This window comes from Lissotriton vulgaris, chromosome 6 (assembly GCF_964263255.1).
Source record: "Lissotriton vulgaris chromosome 6, aLisVul1.2, whole genome shotgun sequence".
Classification (NCBI taxonomy): domain Eukaryota; kingdom Metazoa; phylum Chordata; class Amphibia; order Caudata; family Salamandridae; genus Lissotriton; species Lissotriton vulgaris.
Window position 1 is genome coordinate 1,518,242,445 of NC_141694.1, and position 19,139 is coordinate 1,518,261,583.

A 19,139-nucleotide genomic window follows, 5' to 3' on the forward strand; every position below is an offset into this window, starting at 1 on the left:
TTGTTGTTTGTACAGAGATGGACAATAGCAGAGGTCCCTGGACCAATCCTTGATAATTGGAAAAGTGACCAAACGATGGAAGCTATCAAACCTAAACCTAGTGAGGACATATCTGTCATACCCACCAGTACACCACACTAGGTAAGGTTGAATGGAATGGTTGGCCAGGGTCAATTGGTGCTGGATCAACAAACTTTTCTTAAATTTCACTGTGATTCTAAGAGACTCGAGATGTGACAAACATAAAGCTTTAAACTGGTTCCTAGGTATAGAGCACATGGATTCTGGATTAATATAAAAATCAGGTCTACTCAGGTCAATTTAACATTTTCGTACATAATTCAGCCAGGGGATTTTTTTAACCTGATCCAATCTCATGGAGTCCTTGATAATTTCTCAGCTTAACCCTAAACTGGGGGAGGTCCAGACTCTATGCCAAAGCAAGATTGGTTGTAATTTAATTACGTCGGATATGTGGGGGATCCCCAATTCGCTGTGGCATTTGTATACAGATGTGCTCTGGGGAACAGCTAAAATAAACCTTAAAAAAGCATTTTCTACTAACTGAATTGGGGATGTGTCATAAAAACCCCAAACTCCTGCCCCATATATTACAATGCTTAAGCATTTGGCATGGTAAATTTTGAGGAGAAACCCTGGGGGCCTTTTGTCCATTTTTTTTTAATTCATCACTGCCATGGTCGACCTCTTAAAAAGAAGGGTCCTGCTCCTGACCGCCGGTCCCCAGGAACCTGTATCCTCAAATGGTACGCCAAGGTAGGAGATTGTTTTGGTTAATTATGTCCTTCCAGTCCCGGCTGGCAAACTTCTGTATTTGTTTTTCCCCTTTCCACATGACATCATAAACGATTTCTTCACATTGAGTTTAAGGCCCGATTATCAATGAAATCAATATAAGTGGCAAGGGTTCCCTGTAGTCTAAGCTGGATTCTAGCCTTTAAGACAACATCATCCGCGTAGAGAAGGGAGACAATCAGCTTGTTATTAATTTGTGGAGGATCTCTCGCCCTGGTCGCCAGTTCCTCTTCCAGGACGTTTGTATATAGAGTGAAAAGGAACGGGCCAAGACGCTGCCTTGTCTGACGCCCTTTTCCACGCGTAATGGCTTTGATCACTCCCCCTTTAATCCATACCTCACCTTGGCTGTGGACCGCGCATATAATTGCCTCAAAAATTGCACCAGTGCGGGTGCAACTTTTAGGTCTTCTAAAATTTTCCACAATTTACTATGGGCAACGTAATCAAAGGCGGCAGTGAGGTCAACAAATACCACGTAAAGCTTCCCAGCCTTATCTGCTATTTTCATGAGCGAGTCTAAAAGGGATATGGGTCATTAGCAAGCCGGGTTGTCACAATCCCCCTTTTTAAAAATAGGAATTATTACAAACTCAGACCAGGATTTAATAAAACCCTTTGCACAACATGCTTCTAAAACTCGAGTTAACAAGGGGGACCACACCTCTGTGGTGCATTTGTACAGGTCTAGCGGTACCCCATCGGGTCCTGGTGCCTTGCCTCCTTTACTTGCATTGATGGCCGCTAAAACTTCATCATGAGTGATGTAGATATCAATGGGCGCAAAATCAGTGGAGTCTCCAAATAATTGTAAATCAGGAACTGTAATAATATCCTCATTCCCTTTATTACTGTAGACATTGGAGAAAAAATTAATCCACGATTTCTCATCAATAGCAACCTCTATCTTTTCTCCCTCCTTATTAGAAAAAAACAGAGCCTTTACTGCCTGCCAAAAGGAAGTATAATCCTTGCGCAGGGATGCTTCATAGAGGTTGGTCTAAGCTTGATCTTTAATTTCTTTCTTACGGTTTTTCCTAGCGAGGTTGTATACCTTCCTAGGAACTCTGATTTCCTCTTGATCTCTCTCTATTCTATGAAAAGCAGCCTTTAGAGACGAATATGTTTTGGTGCACATACTATCGAACCATCCATTTTCCATTTTATATGGACCCTTAGGGGGGAGACTCAATGTATTTTGTACGACTAATGTGATTTCGGAGAATGCCTCAAAATACCGATATGAGAGGTGCCTTCTACTATAGGGCCCATGGCCTCGGTAATGATCTTTTTATTCAACACCTCCGGTTCTTTCTTTCCCCAACGTAGGGAGTAACCATTCTGACGGGCCAAGACAATATCTTGGGTCCAGACCAAACCATTTAAAGTTAGTTGAATACCCGTTGGAGGAAGCACTATGTTGATACTTAGCGGAAGATGATCACTCAAGGCATTGGAGTAAGTTGGAAATTTATCAAACCAATTTGCGTAGCGATTTGGAACAATGATGAAATCTATCAGTGATTCAAAGCCTCGACCAATGAACGTATAGCCAAAGTCCACTAGTGGAAACACAGCAGGTTGTCAAAACACAGATCAAATGATGCCATGACTTCATTGAATCTTTCCCCCCTATCTGAGTGAGCGAAGTGGACCACATGGCCTTTCTCTTCTATTTCTGTACCACATGTCCCGCATTCAGCCTGAGAACTTATAGTAGCATTAAAATCCCCACCCCAAATCATAATCACATCCATCCCTTTTGGGACTGCTATTTTACACAAATCATCATTAAGGCTCTTTAAAACATCACCCAATTGACCCCTCTCAATATTATTATAAAAATGTACAACCACTACCTCAACTTGCAGAAGCAAACGAAAAGAGACGATTTGGTAAAATGTGGTTGACTTTGCCATATTTGAAATATAAACACAGTTCCCCCCTTTGTGTATCCCATGAACTGACCGCACTGCTCTGTATGAAAAGTCTTAAAACCATCAAAATGTATCTCGTTCAACAACCACGCCTCCTGGAGACAAAGGATATCAAAGTTGCAAATAAAGTCTGTCGATACTGGATTATTCACCTTAGTTTGAAGACCAGCAATGTTCCAAAAAGCCACTCTAACAGATTCATCTGGTATATGAATCCCCTGGCCACTTGAATCCTGGGTTTGGCACCCCTCCCTCTGCGCCTCTTCGAGCTATGGTCAATATCTACACTGAGTGATACATTTGTAGATTCTCCCCTACTTAATAAGTCACTTTTATTGACTATTAATGACCCCACAAAACCTGCTGATATTGATTCACAAGAGTTTTGAGGAGCCAAAGACAAATTAGGGTTATAATAATTATTACTTATTAGGAGCGAATCATCTGCTGTGGTACCCCCACTAGTAACTTCACTCTAGGCTGCATTTTGTTCCCCAGGGGGTTCCATGAGACTTGCCCACGTGTGTTCTTTGGAAACCAAACCTGAGACAGGATTATAATTATCTTTAGTGGCTCAAAGTCAATCAACCTCATCTAAAAGTTGAAGGGGCCCAAATCTGTTTGTTACCTCAAGAGTGTAAGTCAGATTACTATTTGTCTGAGAGCATGGATGTAGGGCTGTTTGCTTGTTAAATATTCTGGGCTGATGAAAATAGCCCAAGGGAAGAACTTTAATACCATCTTTCGTAAAATTATTAGCACCAGTTTGAGCAAAGATTTCATGAACCAAGGCTGGGGATCCCAGAGAGAGAACAACACAATCCCCTCTGAAAGTTTTTCTGCTGGTTCCCACCCAGGGGACGCATCTTACCATTTTGAAAAAGGAGAATATCTCTTGTGTCAGGCCTATTTTAATCCCTAGGCAATGAATGGCTTTGTTCCTCAGGATAACCCAAGTTTCTTTTCCACCCACAGAGGGCAGAGGGACATTCGCCAAAACCAATGTGTAGGGAGCCGCAGCAGGTGGAAGATTTATATTACAATGTTTGGGGGAAAGTTCCTGCTCATTTACCGCAGGTGCTTCTGGACTAGGCCGTGGGTCAGATAGAAATAGATCACCCCGTCTAGCTTCATCTATGCCTCTCTCACTCTCTCCAGTTTCCACAACCTTGTTTAGTGAACCATTCAGTGGAGTATCCTTCATATTCGTGGATCATAGTGTTCTACTATTTCTCTCTCTCCCAGGTAGATGCTTACTGTTTCCTGAGGCGCTAGCTAGTGAGATCTAATTAAGATTTTTAGCTGTTTTTTCATCTCCGCATTTCTCAGGCAGTCTAGTTATCATTTCCTTTATAGGGCTCATACACCCTAGGATAGTTTCCAGGCCAGTTTCTATTTTATCTAATCTCTTCTCCATGGTGCCAATAGATTCTTTAACAAATTTAGTAAGGTCAGTTAACAAACTCATCATCATTCCTGTCGGATTGTTGATGGGGTTGCCTTTCCATTTTCCTTTACTTTTGGGACATAATGATCATTCTTTGCCTTTAGTGGTGGGTAAAGTATCTTTCCCCTGTTGTGCTTTGGGAGTGGGTTTTTGATTATTAGAGACAAGAGAAGCTTTATGTATCAATGGTGATAAAATTGCTAGGGTAGCCTTCATTTTAGAAATACACACTCTTTTTGGCAGTGGCAATGGTTCAGCTTCCGGATCACTTAGAGAAATCTCATCTCTCGTGGTCTGGACACAGCCATTTTGATATTCCACGGGCATTCCATATGAAGTAACATCCTCCCCCCTTCGCATTGTGAGGAGGCGTTTTGGGCCTGCTATTTTGAGATGAGCCATGCGAGACTTTATTCAAAGCCTCCTCTACATTTGATATTTGTTTATCAAGGTCACCTACTGCCCCGGTAAGATATTTCATCAGGGACATTTTAGTATCTTTGACCTTATGTACTAATTGTTCAGAATCAAAAATGCATTCATGTAAAAACAAAGTACAAAAACAGCAATAAATATCATTAAAAGACCCATGTGTAGAGATACATCAAACAATTATAATCACAGCAGAAGCATTTAGTGCCTATCGTTATATTGCTTTTAGTGCTTTATTTCTATCCATGCTGAATGCAGGAATTTGGAGATGGCAACAACCACAATCGAGGTGGTGTCACTTTTATATATTCTAATTGCCTCTCCCATCCCCAGGGAGGACCTGGTCTCACAGTTCAGGCTGGACTGTACCCATGTGGAGCAGGGTCAACGCTGATTTGCATATGGCTGGGTTCAGTTTGGAATGGCATGGGGAGCAAATAAACTGTGGATTTAGGCCCAGATCTCTGTACTGGGCTGAATGTTTGACATTGTTCAGCACTCTCTTCATCAATTATTCTTTTTGCCCTGTTCAATAAGCAGATGGATCTGCACTTGGGGCCAAATCCATTTGGACTTTAGTTTTGCATTAACGGGACAAAAAAATAAACATATGCTCATCACTTTCGCAAGTAGTTGTGCTGAGTAGGCAGCAGTCATATTCCTGGTTCACCTTCCTCCAATTCACAGTAAAGGCTGCTACAGGCAAATACCCATACCTGAACTGTGAGTATAGGATTTGCACCCGTGCCGGGCATATATAATCCAAAAACTCCTCAGCCTTGCAAACAAACATATGGCAGAGGAACAAATATCTCAATCTACTGAGGAAGAGTGGTCACTAAGACATCTAGCTTTCTCTTCTACCTGCTTTTTCATTGCAATGGCATCCCCTCTCCGAATGGTCTGGGGCTCGCACCAAAACTTCCCTAGCAATTCAGGCCAGCTCTTTTTGAGTACCACTAACCAACTAACTCTCCCCCTTTCATTGGCCAAGATAACATGCCTCAAGCCCTCCTTGAAGTGGTACAACCACAATGGTGTGTTTCTAGAAGATTCCCCAAAAAACAAACATATAAAACAAATTTATGTTACCATCTTTAGTACAATGTCTAACACACCAAAGAAAGTAAACAATAAACATTGGAGAATATTCTGAGTAGTCGTTTTGGGGAGCTTTAAACACAGAAAATGACATGAAATGATTTGTCATTGTCAAGCCCTTGTTACGAAACACCACTGGAAATTCTAAAAACATTCTACTGAAAAGAGAACAGTGGATTTATGGAACAGGAAGTTTAGCAATTGCCTCAATGAAGATATCTATCGGCCAGTAGGTAAACAATCTGAAAAGGATATGAATTATACAATGAGCTTAGGTTTTCAATGCTTCCCAAGAATCCTATTCCGAGTACACGCATGGACCAATTGTTTAAGCAAAGTGGCTTAAACAATTACTTATGGAATATCGAATCTAATTTTTGGGTGAGTGTAAAGAAAGTATGAAATACATGTGATGAATAACAAAAAAATACCAAATGTTCATAATGAGATGATTTTTTTCTGGGCGGGTGGCTAATGAATTTTATAACATCACACTTTTAAAAATAAGGGAACAATTGAAGAAGGCATATTATCAATAAGTTTTCTTTATTTAAAAACCCAAACCACAAAGAACAAAGGGGCATGAACATGGGCTTCTATTGGAATTCTCAAGGGCATATTATCAAGCCCAATATCCCCGCTTTAGCTGCAGTTTCCTGCCACCAAAGCGGCGATAATTTTAACACCGTTCTTGATAATATGCCCCCAAGTGGTTTAAGTACATAATTTTTAATAATGCAATGATAATACTATTTTGTGCAGTTTTCTTAATCAAACTAGTGATAACATGTTTGCTCTTCTTATTTATGGCCATTGATATACATCTTATCCCATGATCAGTAATGTGCCTTTGCAAGGATATTGAGCTTGTCACGTTTGTTTTGAATGAACTAGAGACACAGTACATCGAGATCTAATTACGCATTGTGGTGGCCCATGCCAACTCTTACCGGCTTGAATAGACTGAGGCAAGGAGCCCTTGTATCAGCAGAGAAAAGCGAGGAGTTTGACTGATGGCGACATCAGTTTCCTGGTAAAGTGAGTAGTGCATTAAGCACACCTTTGTTGTGAGTCATTTTTGAAAGGATATTGTACCTCAACTTGCCTTGAGCAATGTATTTGGATTTAGGAGGAACAGACAAAGTAAAATATTCCCATTCAGATATTAGACCACAGGGAAATTACTTTTTCATATGGAACTTCTCCTAATATGTATTGTGTTTTCAAATACTGCAATTGCCAAGATTGGTTCACAATTAGAATAAACAAGACCCATGAGGTTCAATATAACATTATCAAAAATGCAATGGCAATGCTAAACTCAGGAGGCAAAATCATAGTTTTTTTAGAAGGAACAACTATGATATTTAAAAGTCTCATTATATTCCAAAACAACCGCTTCCTAGTATAACCTCTTCAAAATCACATTTGTATTCCAGTGCTACAGGGTTGATTTTTCCCTCCTTTCCCGGGTTGAGAGTAACTATCCCAACACTGGGGTAAGACTGCAAGCATAGGATGTATGGATTTTATCGGGTTGCTACTTCCATCCAGTGAGCTATGTATTTCTTTTTTCCTCATTTGCCTCCTAACCACCATTCCACTTGCACCTTGACCGAGGTGTCCTGCCCTTTTTGCTGGGAAAAAAAAGAAGATAGGGGGAGATTCAAACTATGCCACCCTCAGATTTTAACGCCCCCTTCTTCAATAACACTTTCTCTATAAGCAGAACTGCTTCTTTATAATAAAGTGCCAGCCGAGGCGGAGTACGCTTAATCATCGGACTCCCTGATCCGATTCTCTATCTTGTTGCTCACACCAACTCAGCAGGGGTGACCAGAACTCGTGCCTTCTATGTCCTGCCATATCTAAGCTGGTTATATACTTTACAGAACATAGCCATTCCTCATATTGAGGAGGAGAATGGGCCACCCGTTGCTTGAAGCTCTCTCTGCGTGCCTGTAGTATGGCATAGAAAAACAACTTCGCATGGTTCTTGGTCGTTTTAAGATGTCGATCCAAACATCCAAACATATTCAGCAAAACGCTTACTGTATTTTCCGGCGTATAAGACGACTTTTTAACCCCTTAAAATGTTCTGGAAAGTTGGGGGTCGTCTTATACGCCGGGTACCAAACTTTACGGTATGTGTTCATGCGTTTTTACATAGTGCGGACTTCACCCGAAGGTGTCAGACCGCTTCTCAATAGAAAATGGTGCATTACAGGAGGAAAGAGTGACATGTGTGCAAGTAGAGGTACGGTATAATATTGAAATAAATGGAGGGCACTCAAACACAAGAACTAATGTTACGTAGGTGATGGTGGCACTGTGGAAGCACTGTGCAAGTATCAATAGCAAATAAAAAGTAATAGGCAAATAGAACAAATGGCGCCGTGAATGACCAAAATCGCTATGCAGGACTGCGTTGGAAGTGGGGGTAGTCTTATACGGCGAGTATAGCATGAAACCTACATTTTATCATGAAAAGTAGGGGGTCGTCTTATACGCCGAGTCGTCTTATACGCCGGAAAATACGGTACCTTGATTCGATCTTCAAGATGCTAGACAAGGCCTCACTCACGTCATTCCAGAACATCTGGATATCTGGGCAGAGCAAAAACATATGAACGCCATCTTCTCTCATGCTTCCACATTTCGGGCAAGCCACCTCACCTCCTTTTCCAAACTTCGAAGTCCTTGGGGGAGCAGTAGGCCCTGTGGATGGTGAAGAGATGATTTCTCCTCAGGTATGCTGTCCTGCAGTCCTGCCTTAGCCAGGTCATCACCTCTTCTTCTTTAGATTCCTGCTCTTCCTGATAGACTTTACTAAAATAACTATAAAAGGCTTAAAATAATCCCCTTATTATTTCCAAGTAGGGCCCCTGTCTGTTAACATTTTACCTGTTTTATCCTATTCTGACCCTGCTTATTTTTAGCTTTACATGCCAGCTGCTTGCTGTATCCCTTGCCATATTAAAAATGGGCCAACTGACTGACCTTCCACTTCTTTTTGACCCTATCATGTAATACTGCAGTCAGTTTGGATTTTACTTCTGTTATTCCTCTTAGCAAACCTCCCCAAATCCCCTCATCTACTGAAGGATTGATCAAGTCCCCTTCTAATGATCGGACCTGCTCTTTTAATGTTGAGACTTCTTTATGAAACTGCTTCCTTTTTGCTGCTGCTAAGGCTCCCAGTCTGTCACTTAAAAAGGCTTTATATGCATTCCACATCACACCAGTTGACGTGGAACCCCGGTTGATTTCGAAGAAATCTTTTGACTCCCTATTTAGTGCCTCAGTAACTTCCTCCTCTAGTAAGATGTAAAATCGATGGTCCATCTGGTTTGGCCAACCCCCTTGACTAAGTTCAAGTGTAGCATCACTGCTGAGTGGTCCAACAAATGTACCCCCACAAGGTTAATTTCTTGTACCCAACCCTTCATGCTGCTATCTATTAGAAAGTAATCAATCCTTGATTGATGTCTCTACTTTTTGTTGTAAAATGTGTACCCATTCTGCGACCCTGCCCTCTGATGCCAGATGTCAAACAGGCCCAGCTGCTCCATCACTTGTTTGATAAGCCCCAACACTTTGGGATTTACCAAGACCCTTCTGTACGTGTATCTTTCCTTGAGTATAATCCATGACTGCATTAAAAACCTCTGCCATGATAATCGGGTCCGAAAAGTTGAGTAGTTCATTGAATAATTCCTCTAAGGGGGTAGTGTCCTCCTGATTTGAACCGTAATATCCCACCAGGGTGAAGCCACGACTCAGAATCTTCAATTTAGCCAAAAGCCATTTTCCAACTTTATCCGAGACAATGTCTTCTATACAGATCCTTGCCCCTTGCTTCACCAGGACTGCCACCCACTTTGTTACAGCTAATTGCCGTGTACACACTGCTTGGCTGATCCATTTTTTGGCCCTAAAAAACTACAGACCCTCCTCCATCAAATGTGTTTCCTGTACGATAATAATCTGAGCCGGGCAGTCTTTTAAATATTGCAGTATCCTTCCCCGTCTTCCCTGCACCCAAAGGCCATTCACATTCCACAATAGAATTCTTATTGCATTCTCTCGCTTCTCATCCATCCCCTCTAAAGTATCTAGGTGCCAGTTCAGTGTTAATGAGGCTTCTGAGGATATTTCTTTTCTTTTTTCTCTCACATGCCCCCCACCCTGTGCTCCCCAGGCTTCCCCCTCCGATGGAAAACCCAACCCTTACTCTTCATAGCTTAGAGCCCTATGGGTGTCCCCCCAGAGTGTGCTTCCAATCTAGTGATTATTTGTGAGTAAGCAGAAACTTAAAAAGACTAAAGAAATTTGAACAGCCTTGCAAAAATTGGGAAAACTGATCAGAGATCATATATGAATAACCTGAAACCTGTACCAGAGTTACTAGCCACCTGGCTGCAGGCTTTCAATACACTCGTCTACCTCCTCACCAGAGCAAAAGGTGTGCATCTTATTGTTAAACATCACCTTCAAAAAGGCTGGGAACTTCAACTGCACCGAGGAGCCCAACATCCTTAATGGTTCTATCCTTTTTCCCAATTCCCACTGCCTGTTGAAAGTGACACTTGAAAAATCTGAACTTATATTAACCCCATCCATCTACCTTAATCGACTTCATGCTCAGAGCCTTTAACAGAATGTTCTATTTTAATATATAGGTTAAAAAGTTAAGCAGTATTCTCCTGGGCTTGGTCCTGTTAGTGTTTAGTCTCAAGGGGTCCCTGTGAATTCTCTGAATGTCTTTAGAAATCTCCTGTTCCGATTCCTCTAACTGCAGCTCCCTCTTAATCAATTAGACTATGTAGGTTTTAATATCATCGCCTCTCTGCCTTAGAATATTCAAGTTATTCCATCTCTGGAAGTTTTTCCAATCTTTCTATCTCTATCTAGGTTTTTAGCTTTTTTTGCTCCACTATTTGCCTTCATTGCTTCTCTGAGCTCCCTTACCTCCCCATCTGGAGTTGTTATTCTATTGCTTAAATCATCCTCATCCTCTCTAGTACTTCACAGGCAGACCTTCTCTCCTTCTGATTTGCCTACGATTTTCAAATCTGCTTTTGATCTCAGTAGTCAGGGCTGCTAACGAGAGCTCCAATAGATGGATCCTCCTTGTCGGAGCGTTTTGAGTTCTGTGCGGGACCCTCATTTTCATCCCTGTCTCTCAGGCTCATCCCAATCGACCGTCTTCCATTGGTGCTATGATTTGGGCCCTTTGACCCTTCTGGGGCCAGTTCCACCTCCTCTGGAATTTGCATAGGGGTTTGGCCACATGCCAATGATGGAATGAATTTGCCTCTGAGCCCATGCCATATTACTGACATGGGCGCAGAGGGAAACATTCCATTAGAAGGTGCACTGAAAGTGCATCACAAAAACGTGGCAAACTTTCAGTGCGCCTTCTGAATGCAGCCCTCTAAAGAGCTGAAAGGGGGTCGCATGGTCAACCCCAGATATTCCCTTGCGGACAGGTGCAGTCACTCACTGCACCCGCCTGCAAGGGAATCTCTAATCTCTTTTAAAAGTGCAGGATGGGTTTCCATCTCTGATGATGAATAAGTCTCTGCTAGCCCAGTCCTCAGATGTTCCATGGGAGTGGAGCCCTCCTTTTCCAGCGTCCCATGGCCAGTTCATCCATCTACTGTCTTGGAGAAGGTATAAGGGGGAATGTACGAAGTCCATTACAGGCCATGTTTAGTGTGCTCTAGCAGTAAAAAGGAGGCTGCTATTCTCCAGAAACCTCCCATCCCACTGTAGAGGTTTTTAAGTGGAAGTGTAAAGTTACCTCCTATCTTCAGAATCTGAAGATAGGAGGCCAAGATGGCGGACTGAAGACGCTGCCGAGAGGTCACTCCCGTAGGCACCCTGCACTCTGAGAGAGATACTGGCGTTTTCTCGCCGATGTGATTTGCCGCTAATTGCTTTTTGATAGGCGAAACTGTGGGGATATACATAGTTCGACAAAAAAGTGTCTCAACTTGTGGACAACAGATTCTGTGCGAGACAAAGTGGTGGAACGTTCCACTGGCTGACTTACTGAGTCTGCAACTCCGGTGTGCTCCGTGCTCCGGCGGGGGTCTGCCGAACCGCTGAACTGCTGCACCGCGTACCGCATGTGTGGGATTGCTGTGACAGCTGTGTTACTCAGGCTGTTTCCTTTTGCTGATTGCTGCTGCATCTCCTGCTTCGCCTCATCGTTCTTCTGGACATTCTGCTCGGGCGGTGGAGGCTCCGTGTGCTCAGGGGCGTGCCGCGCTGAGGCAATCAATCGAGCTGACAGCCGGTGAGGGCTGGGTGCCGGCCCGTGGTGAAGGAGAGAGGCGCACCTGCAACTCACGGTGAAGAGAACAACATAACTGGTGGAGGGGAATCAACCGCCCAGATGACACGAAATAATCCTTTACGTCAGAATAGAGTGGCGAAAGACGCTTCTTCCGGGGGTAATGCAGAAGAAACGACCCTGGTTTTCAAACCTATTAAGCCAATAACGCCAGCAGTAGTAGCGAGGATGCCACGCTCTACTTTAAAAACCCCTGAGAATTCGGCTGCCGTAGAGAAACGGACCGGTAATCTACAGCCTTTTGCCCCGCATGCTTTACCTCTTACTACCCCTCCTGTACTCTCTAAGGATAAAGCTCTGATGCAAAATATAAAAATTAATGAAAATGAAAAGAAAAAAGAGTTAGATTTAGGTGTTACAGGGTGCCCTTCATCATTATCTCTGACTTTTGCAGCCACTGATACCGATACTGATAATGCCATTGAAGCTGCTATATCAAATGAAGTTGCTACATCCAGTGACAATTTAATTGTGGGCTTGGAGGGCTTCGATGTGTCCATAGAGAAGCTGGGTGAGTCAGAAAGTACACACAGAGCGCCAATTATAGAGCAAGGAGATATGGATGCGTCTAATGAGCTCAATTCATTTTTAATAAATGGCGCTTCTCAATATAATGATCCTTCTGAATACACCCAACCTGTTAGTATTACTGGCAATATTACTACTACGGGCACTGGTCCTACTGGAGGACCAACCACGGTGGCAACGGCTAGTGCTATGGCATTTGACACAGATATGGAAGAAACAACAAAAGCTATAAAAGCTATAATAGGCACAGATACAGAGGATACAAATGGAATTGTAATAACGTCTATTCCCCAAATATCAACTTCCCAGATACCTATGAAAGCATTAATTACAGCGAAAATACAAACACCAGATTTAACTTTGGGAGAAAAGAAAATTAACAGCGATGATGTGGATTTACAAAATCAAGAATATGACTCCAATGATGAATACGAGGAGTTTTTTGAGGAAGGGGGGGTGCTCGAAAAGAAAGACTACTCTAAACCACAAACAGAAGCTAACAACCCCTCGAGCCTCAAGAAATGGGGAAAGCTAAGAGGCAAAGAAAGGTGGGAAAAAATTGAAACCTGTTGTGCTAACTACCACTTTAGCTTTAGAAATTGCTGGAGGGAAATCGACAAGTGACCAAACCCCTCTGCTCAAATGGATGCAACCAAGAGGACGGTTTAAGAATACTTCCATGTCTGGCTCAGGAGCCACTTTTGCAGAAGTCAATGCCTCCAAAAATTTACAACTCTCCACCGCTAACAATGTGGATTTGTTAGACCAAGATATAGACCTAGGATTGCTGGAGACATCTTTGATCAAAACTTTTGCTGACACTGCTGATACTATACCACCTAACACACTACCTATTGGATTAACACAATTGAACTCTAAAGGTAAAAATAAAGATACACTCCATGTTGATATTAGTCTAGATAGCGAGACCTTACCTGTACCACAAACTATACCATTCCCATTAACCCCAAATCCTTCCAAGACGCCCTCTGCAGCTTCCTCCTAGGACCTTATCTTAAAAACTCTGATGATACACCGCCAAGAAACGCAACAGAATTTCCTCCAACTAAGGGAAGATAATATCAAGGTACATAATTGTCTTCAGGAAGTTACTAATAAATTGAATGGGGTCACAAAAGACATCGAAGGATTACAACAAAGGGTCGTTGAAGTAGAGGAGACGCTGGTTACAACCTCAGCTCAAACTAGTCAACACAAAGAAGATATAGGGTCACTACATAGCAAAATCGAAGAATTGTAAAATAGGCAGCGCCGACAAAACCTGAGACTTTTTGGAATACCTGAAGGGTCAGAGGGCTCGGATGCCAGGGCTTACTTGGTTAAACTTTTTCAAAGAGCTTTTCCAGGCCTCTCTGACTGGGATTGGGACTCCCAACTACAACGGGTACACAGACTGCCTATAACTCTAAGGAACAAAGAAAGCAAATATCCACGACCTATTATGGTCTACTTCGGTAATTACTTGCTAAGACAAGCGGTCTCAATCAAAGCTATACCAAATACCCCAGTGATATTAGACAATGTAACTTTCTTTGTTAAATCCGATCTTAGCAAGTCCACTATGGATAAAAGATGGGGACTACGCAAATTAATTGACCCTTTCAAGTCCCTTGGGGCAATAGTCTATCTTCAAGAACCGGCCCGCCTTAAGGTTATGAAAGCTGGCCATACTAATTTTTTCACTGAGGTAAAGGAGGCTGAGCAACTCCTTGCAAAAATGAGAAAGAGAGAGGGGGGAGAGGGGAGGTTGAGAGAGGTAGAAAATGAGACTCATGCCTAACCATAACTGCCTAGCGCAATCTAACAGGATACTCGGGCATATATTGTGAATTTGGTTTTGAATCTTTTTTTTTTATGTTAATAATAAGGAGTGTGGGGGATCCTGGGGAGACCTCTCTGATAGGCTGCCCCTTGAGCGGCAGCAGAAGATAGAGGTAGGCCTCTGGGTAGATACTGGGGGGAGGGGCCATGGGTTGGAGGGTAGGGTGGGCTGGGTGGGATGGGTGTGCGGTTTTGCTGGGGGTGGGGCTAAAAGGGGAAAAACTGTATTGCAGGAAAGAAAAGAAAAGATGGGCAGACACAGAGACAAAGCTTTTTTATTTTTACATATTAAACGATATATAATGCAGAGGAGTACGAAAAATTCAGTTATAATTAATGTCTTTTTTTAGATGTTTGGTGTGGAATGTTGCTGGCCTCAACAGTAAAGATATAAGGAGAATGGTACAAGAAGAAATGAATATGTATAGAACCCATATGGCACTTATTTCTGAAACCCATATTGGGTTTCAAGATCGTAAACTTTTATCTCAAATGGGCTACGATCTTGTTGTTTGCTCAACGTTAGGGGCTTCAATCCGGGGGGTAGCTATTTTGAAACAGAAACATACAAGAATGGCTATCATTAAAACTGCTGCTGATGACAGGGGAAGGTGGGTAATTGCTCAGGTGCAACTTGCTGAAAAATATTATGTATTCTGCTTGGTTTATGGTCCTAACGTTGACGAACCCAAACTATATGAGCAATTAAACATCGAATTACTCGAGTGGAAGCGTGAGCTATTGATAATGGGAGATTTCAACTGCGTTATGAATTATAAGAAGGATTCCACAAGTAAAATCAACACAATAAGGATGCGTAGAGTTAGAGCAGCTATAGTGGAATTGGGTAGGATACACAATTTGAAAGATGTCTGGCGCACTAAGCACCCTACTACAGCTGGATATACATACTATTCGGCCCCCCATAGAGTCTGTTCCAGAATTGATATGGTATGGGCAACAGATAGAATTGTGGATAACTGTAATATAGAACTTTGCCCGAGAGTTACATCTGACCACAACCCTATATTGTTTGAATTTAAAACCCTTAACAAAGAGCAAACCCCCCGACAGTTAACATTCCCTAGGTATCTATGTACAGATGCTGAATTTGTTTTGGGCATTAAAGCGCATATAAATGAATTTATAACTTTTAATATTAACTCAACCACGGTTAATTTTGTGTGGGATGCGTGTAAATGTAGCATTAGAGGCTATGTACAACAATACATTTTAAGGAAAAATACTGAAAGACGGAGGGCAGATAAGCTAACTTTATCTAGTATTCTATCAGCCGAACAACAATTGATAGATGCTGTAATACAGGGAAGGACAAATATTGAAGAACTGAGATTAGGATTGGTGTCAATGAGGTCGGCATTTAAAAAGACTCTTAGGGAGAAATTTAGTTCCAAAATACATAAATATAAATTAGCCCAATATGAAGGGGGCGATCGAATCGGCAAGATTTTGGCCTATAAGGTAGCCGATAAAAAAGCTAAATCCACTATAAAATCAATAATAGGGTCAGACTTAATTGAATATAAAAAATCTGAGCAAATCTTAGAGCAATTTGCTAAATACTATTGCCATTTATATACCCCAGATAATTCACCCTCTCAGGAAGAAATTACAAATTATTTAGATAAATATTTGCTCAGCCGATTAGATACTGAAGCAATTAAGCAACTTGGGGCTAAGATTACTATAACTGAAATAGAGCTAGCTATTCAAGCACTACCTTCAGGAAAGGCTGTGGGAGAAAACTGCTTGCCTATAGAACTATATAAAATTTGTGAGAAAGAACTCATACCGCTTTTTCATTTGGTGATAGATTCTGTAGGTCAAACAGGAAGCGCTCCTATGTCTTGGAGAACTGCAAAAATAATATTTTTTCTAAAAAAGGGCAAACCACCAAAGGACCGAGGGTCTTATAGGCCCATCTCATTAATAAATACCGATGCCAAGGTCTTTGACAAAATCCTGGCTAACCGTCTCGCCCCTATTATGCATGATTTAGTGAACTGCCAACAGCATGGGTTTGTAGTGGGGAGAGACACCACTACCCATATTAATACCGCAGTGACTGCATTTGATGTAGCCTCGACAACTCACACCCGGTATTTGTGGGCGGCATTGAGCGCATTCGGTATACAGGGACAATATCTCGGATGGGTTCGATCCTTGTATGAACTACCAATGGCAATAGTTAGTTATGCTGGAGTTAATTTAGCTAACTTTGCAATTAAAAGGGGGACAAGGCAGGGGTGTCCTTTATCACCCCTGCTTTTCGCTCTAGCCCTGGAGACATTTTTAAATGCTTTGTCCGTCCAAGATAATATAATACCAATACAACATGGTGGCAAGAGTTTGAAAATAACCGCTTTTGCTGACGATATAGCTATATTCACTACAGACTTAGTTTTGGCACTCTCTAAGATAATTAAAGAAGCTAGTAAATTTGGAGAGATATCAGGCTATAAACTAAACATTGGAAAAACCCAAGTAATCGCCAACTACAAACCTGCTCAACCGATATTGGGACTCTGTACTAATGCTATCTATTTAGGAGTTAAGCTTGCAGCAGAAATAGAGAAAATCGTAGCATTGAACTATGACCCTTTACTTAAGGAAATAACTACATCTCTAAAAAACTGGCATAAGATACCATTGAGCCTGGTAGGACGAATACATTTAATTAAGATGAAGATTGTACCAAAATTGCTGTACCTATTTAGATCTATTCCTTTACAACTCAACAACATATATATTAAAAAAATAGAGAGTATATGTAGCAGTTATATCTGGAGCTATAGAAAAGCTCGTAGATCAATGGCTTGTTTGAAACTCTCAATTGAAAAAGGGGGTCTAAATTTCCCGGATTTTAAACTATATTTTTTTGCAACTTTTTTTCAACGCATACGCAGCCTAATAACCAATGATGCTTCCTTATTTTTCCATCAATTTATGTTGGGACAAGATAGTAATCAGTTTTTGTACCGTGTGCATGACCCCAATTATTTTAAGAGAGTCAAGTTTAAGACCGCGAGACATATTAAAAGAATCTGGGACCAAATAATGATTTTTTGCAAGATACCTTTCTTTAATGCGGAGCTACAGATTTGGGGGAATACAGGGCTACCGGGCTTCTTTTCAGATGGCGCAGCAGCCTTGTGGCTGGAACATGGTATAAGTACTTTAGGTGATTTATATGGCTCGGATGGTTTTTTGAGCTTTAAGGCATTAAAATTAATCTACAAAATTAGAGACACTATGTATTTTAAATACATTCAGATGAAAGATTATTTGGTTAATAAAATGAAAATTAAGAAAAAAGAAAATAGAAAACTCAGATACCTTAAAATATCACACTAAATCACTTATTAGTAAGAGCTATGCCTACTTAAGTAGCCAAAAGCAAGGAGACTGTGAAAACATGGCGGAAAAATGGACTAACCGACTAGGTATGAACATCAATTCTAGCCAGATTGCAGGCTCGCTCAGACAAATAAACCTAGTGGTCCAATCCTCAAGCTTAAGGCTTCAATTATATAGAACGGTGACTCAAATATACTATACACCTCAAACAATTGCTAGCTGGACCCCGGGAAATGGTCCCAGCGAGCAAATTAAATGTCCCAAATGCAATCTAGAAGCCGCCGGTATAGAACATATGCTCTATCAATGTCCGGAACTTACAGCATTTTGGAAAGGATTAACCGCGGCTTTAAACAGTAGACAAATTATATTTCCAACACTTTCGGCACATTTAGTATTGCTAGATATACAAGATACTAATAATAAGTATAAAGACTTGATTTCTATTGCTATTGCTTGTGCTAGGTTGGTTATTGCACGGACTTGGATCTCTAAGGAACCACCCAATATTATGGAGTGGTGGAATCTTATTAATGAAATACATACGATGGAACTTTCATTGGCCAAGCTAAGGGGTACTAAGGCATTGAAAGCGAGGCAAAACATTTGGGGTACTTTTATCTGATCTATATGTATCGGCAGCAACTAAACTAAAATGATTTACTTTTGGATGTACACTGTTATCCTCTGTATTTATTTAACTGTTGAATTTATGTTTGGATATTTTTGCCCCCAAAATTTGTATCCAATGTGATGTTGTTTTTTCTTTCCTGCAATAAAAAAAAAAAAAAAAAAGGAAGTGTAAAGTTACAGATGGTTGGCACGTCTGTCTAATCCCAGTCTTTTCTTCTATGTTCCCATCAAAGTGAATACTTTCTGAACATTTGACCATACGTATTAATAGACAAGGCTTCCTTCTGTTTAACCACAAGATAGACAGCATGTCGTCTTTCCTTTCTTACAAATTGTAATGCATTGGTTAGCCATCAATTACGGCACATGACTGTTCACGGACCTATCTAACCTATCGGCCCGTGTACGGTCTGATCTTTTTCGAGAGGCAGTTACGTTCCAGATGTGACCACAGAACTCGGTGCTGAGGCCTGCAGCTACTTCTGGGTTGCTTGAGTCATAAATACTGCGACACCGCAATGCCTCATTACCATCGGGATCCCGTTCAGGACCAAAATAGGTATTGATGGCGGACGGACTACCTTGATGAAGTAAATGTATGTATGTATGTATAGGCATTTATATAGCGCACTACTTACCCGTAGGGTCCCAAGGCGCTTCGACC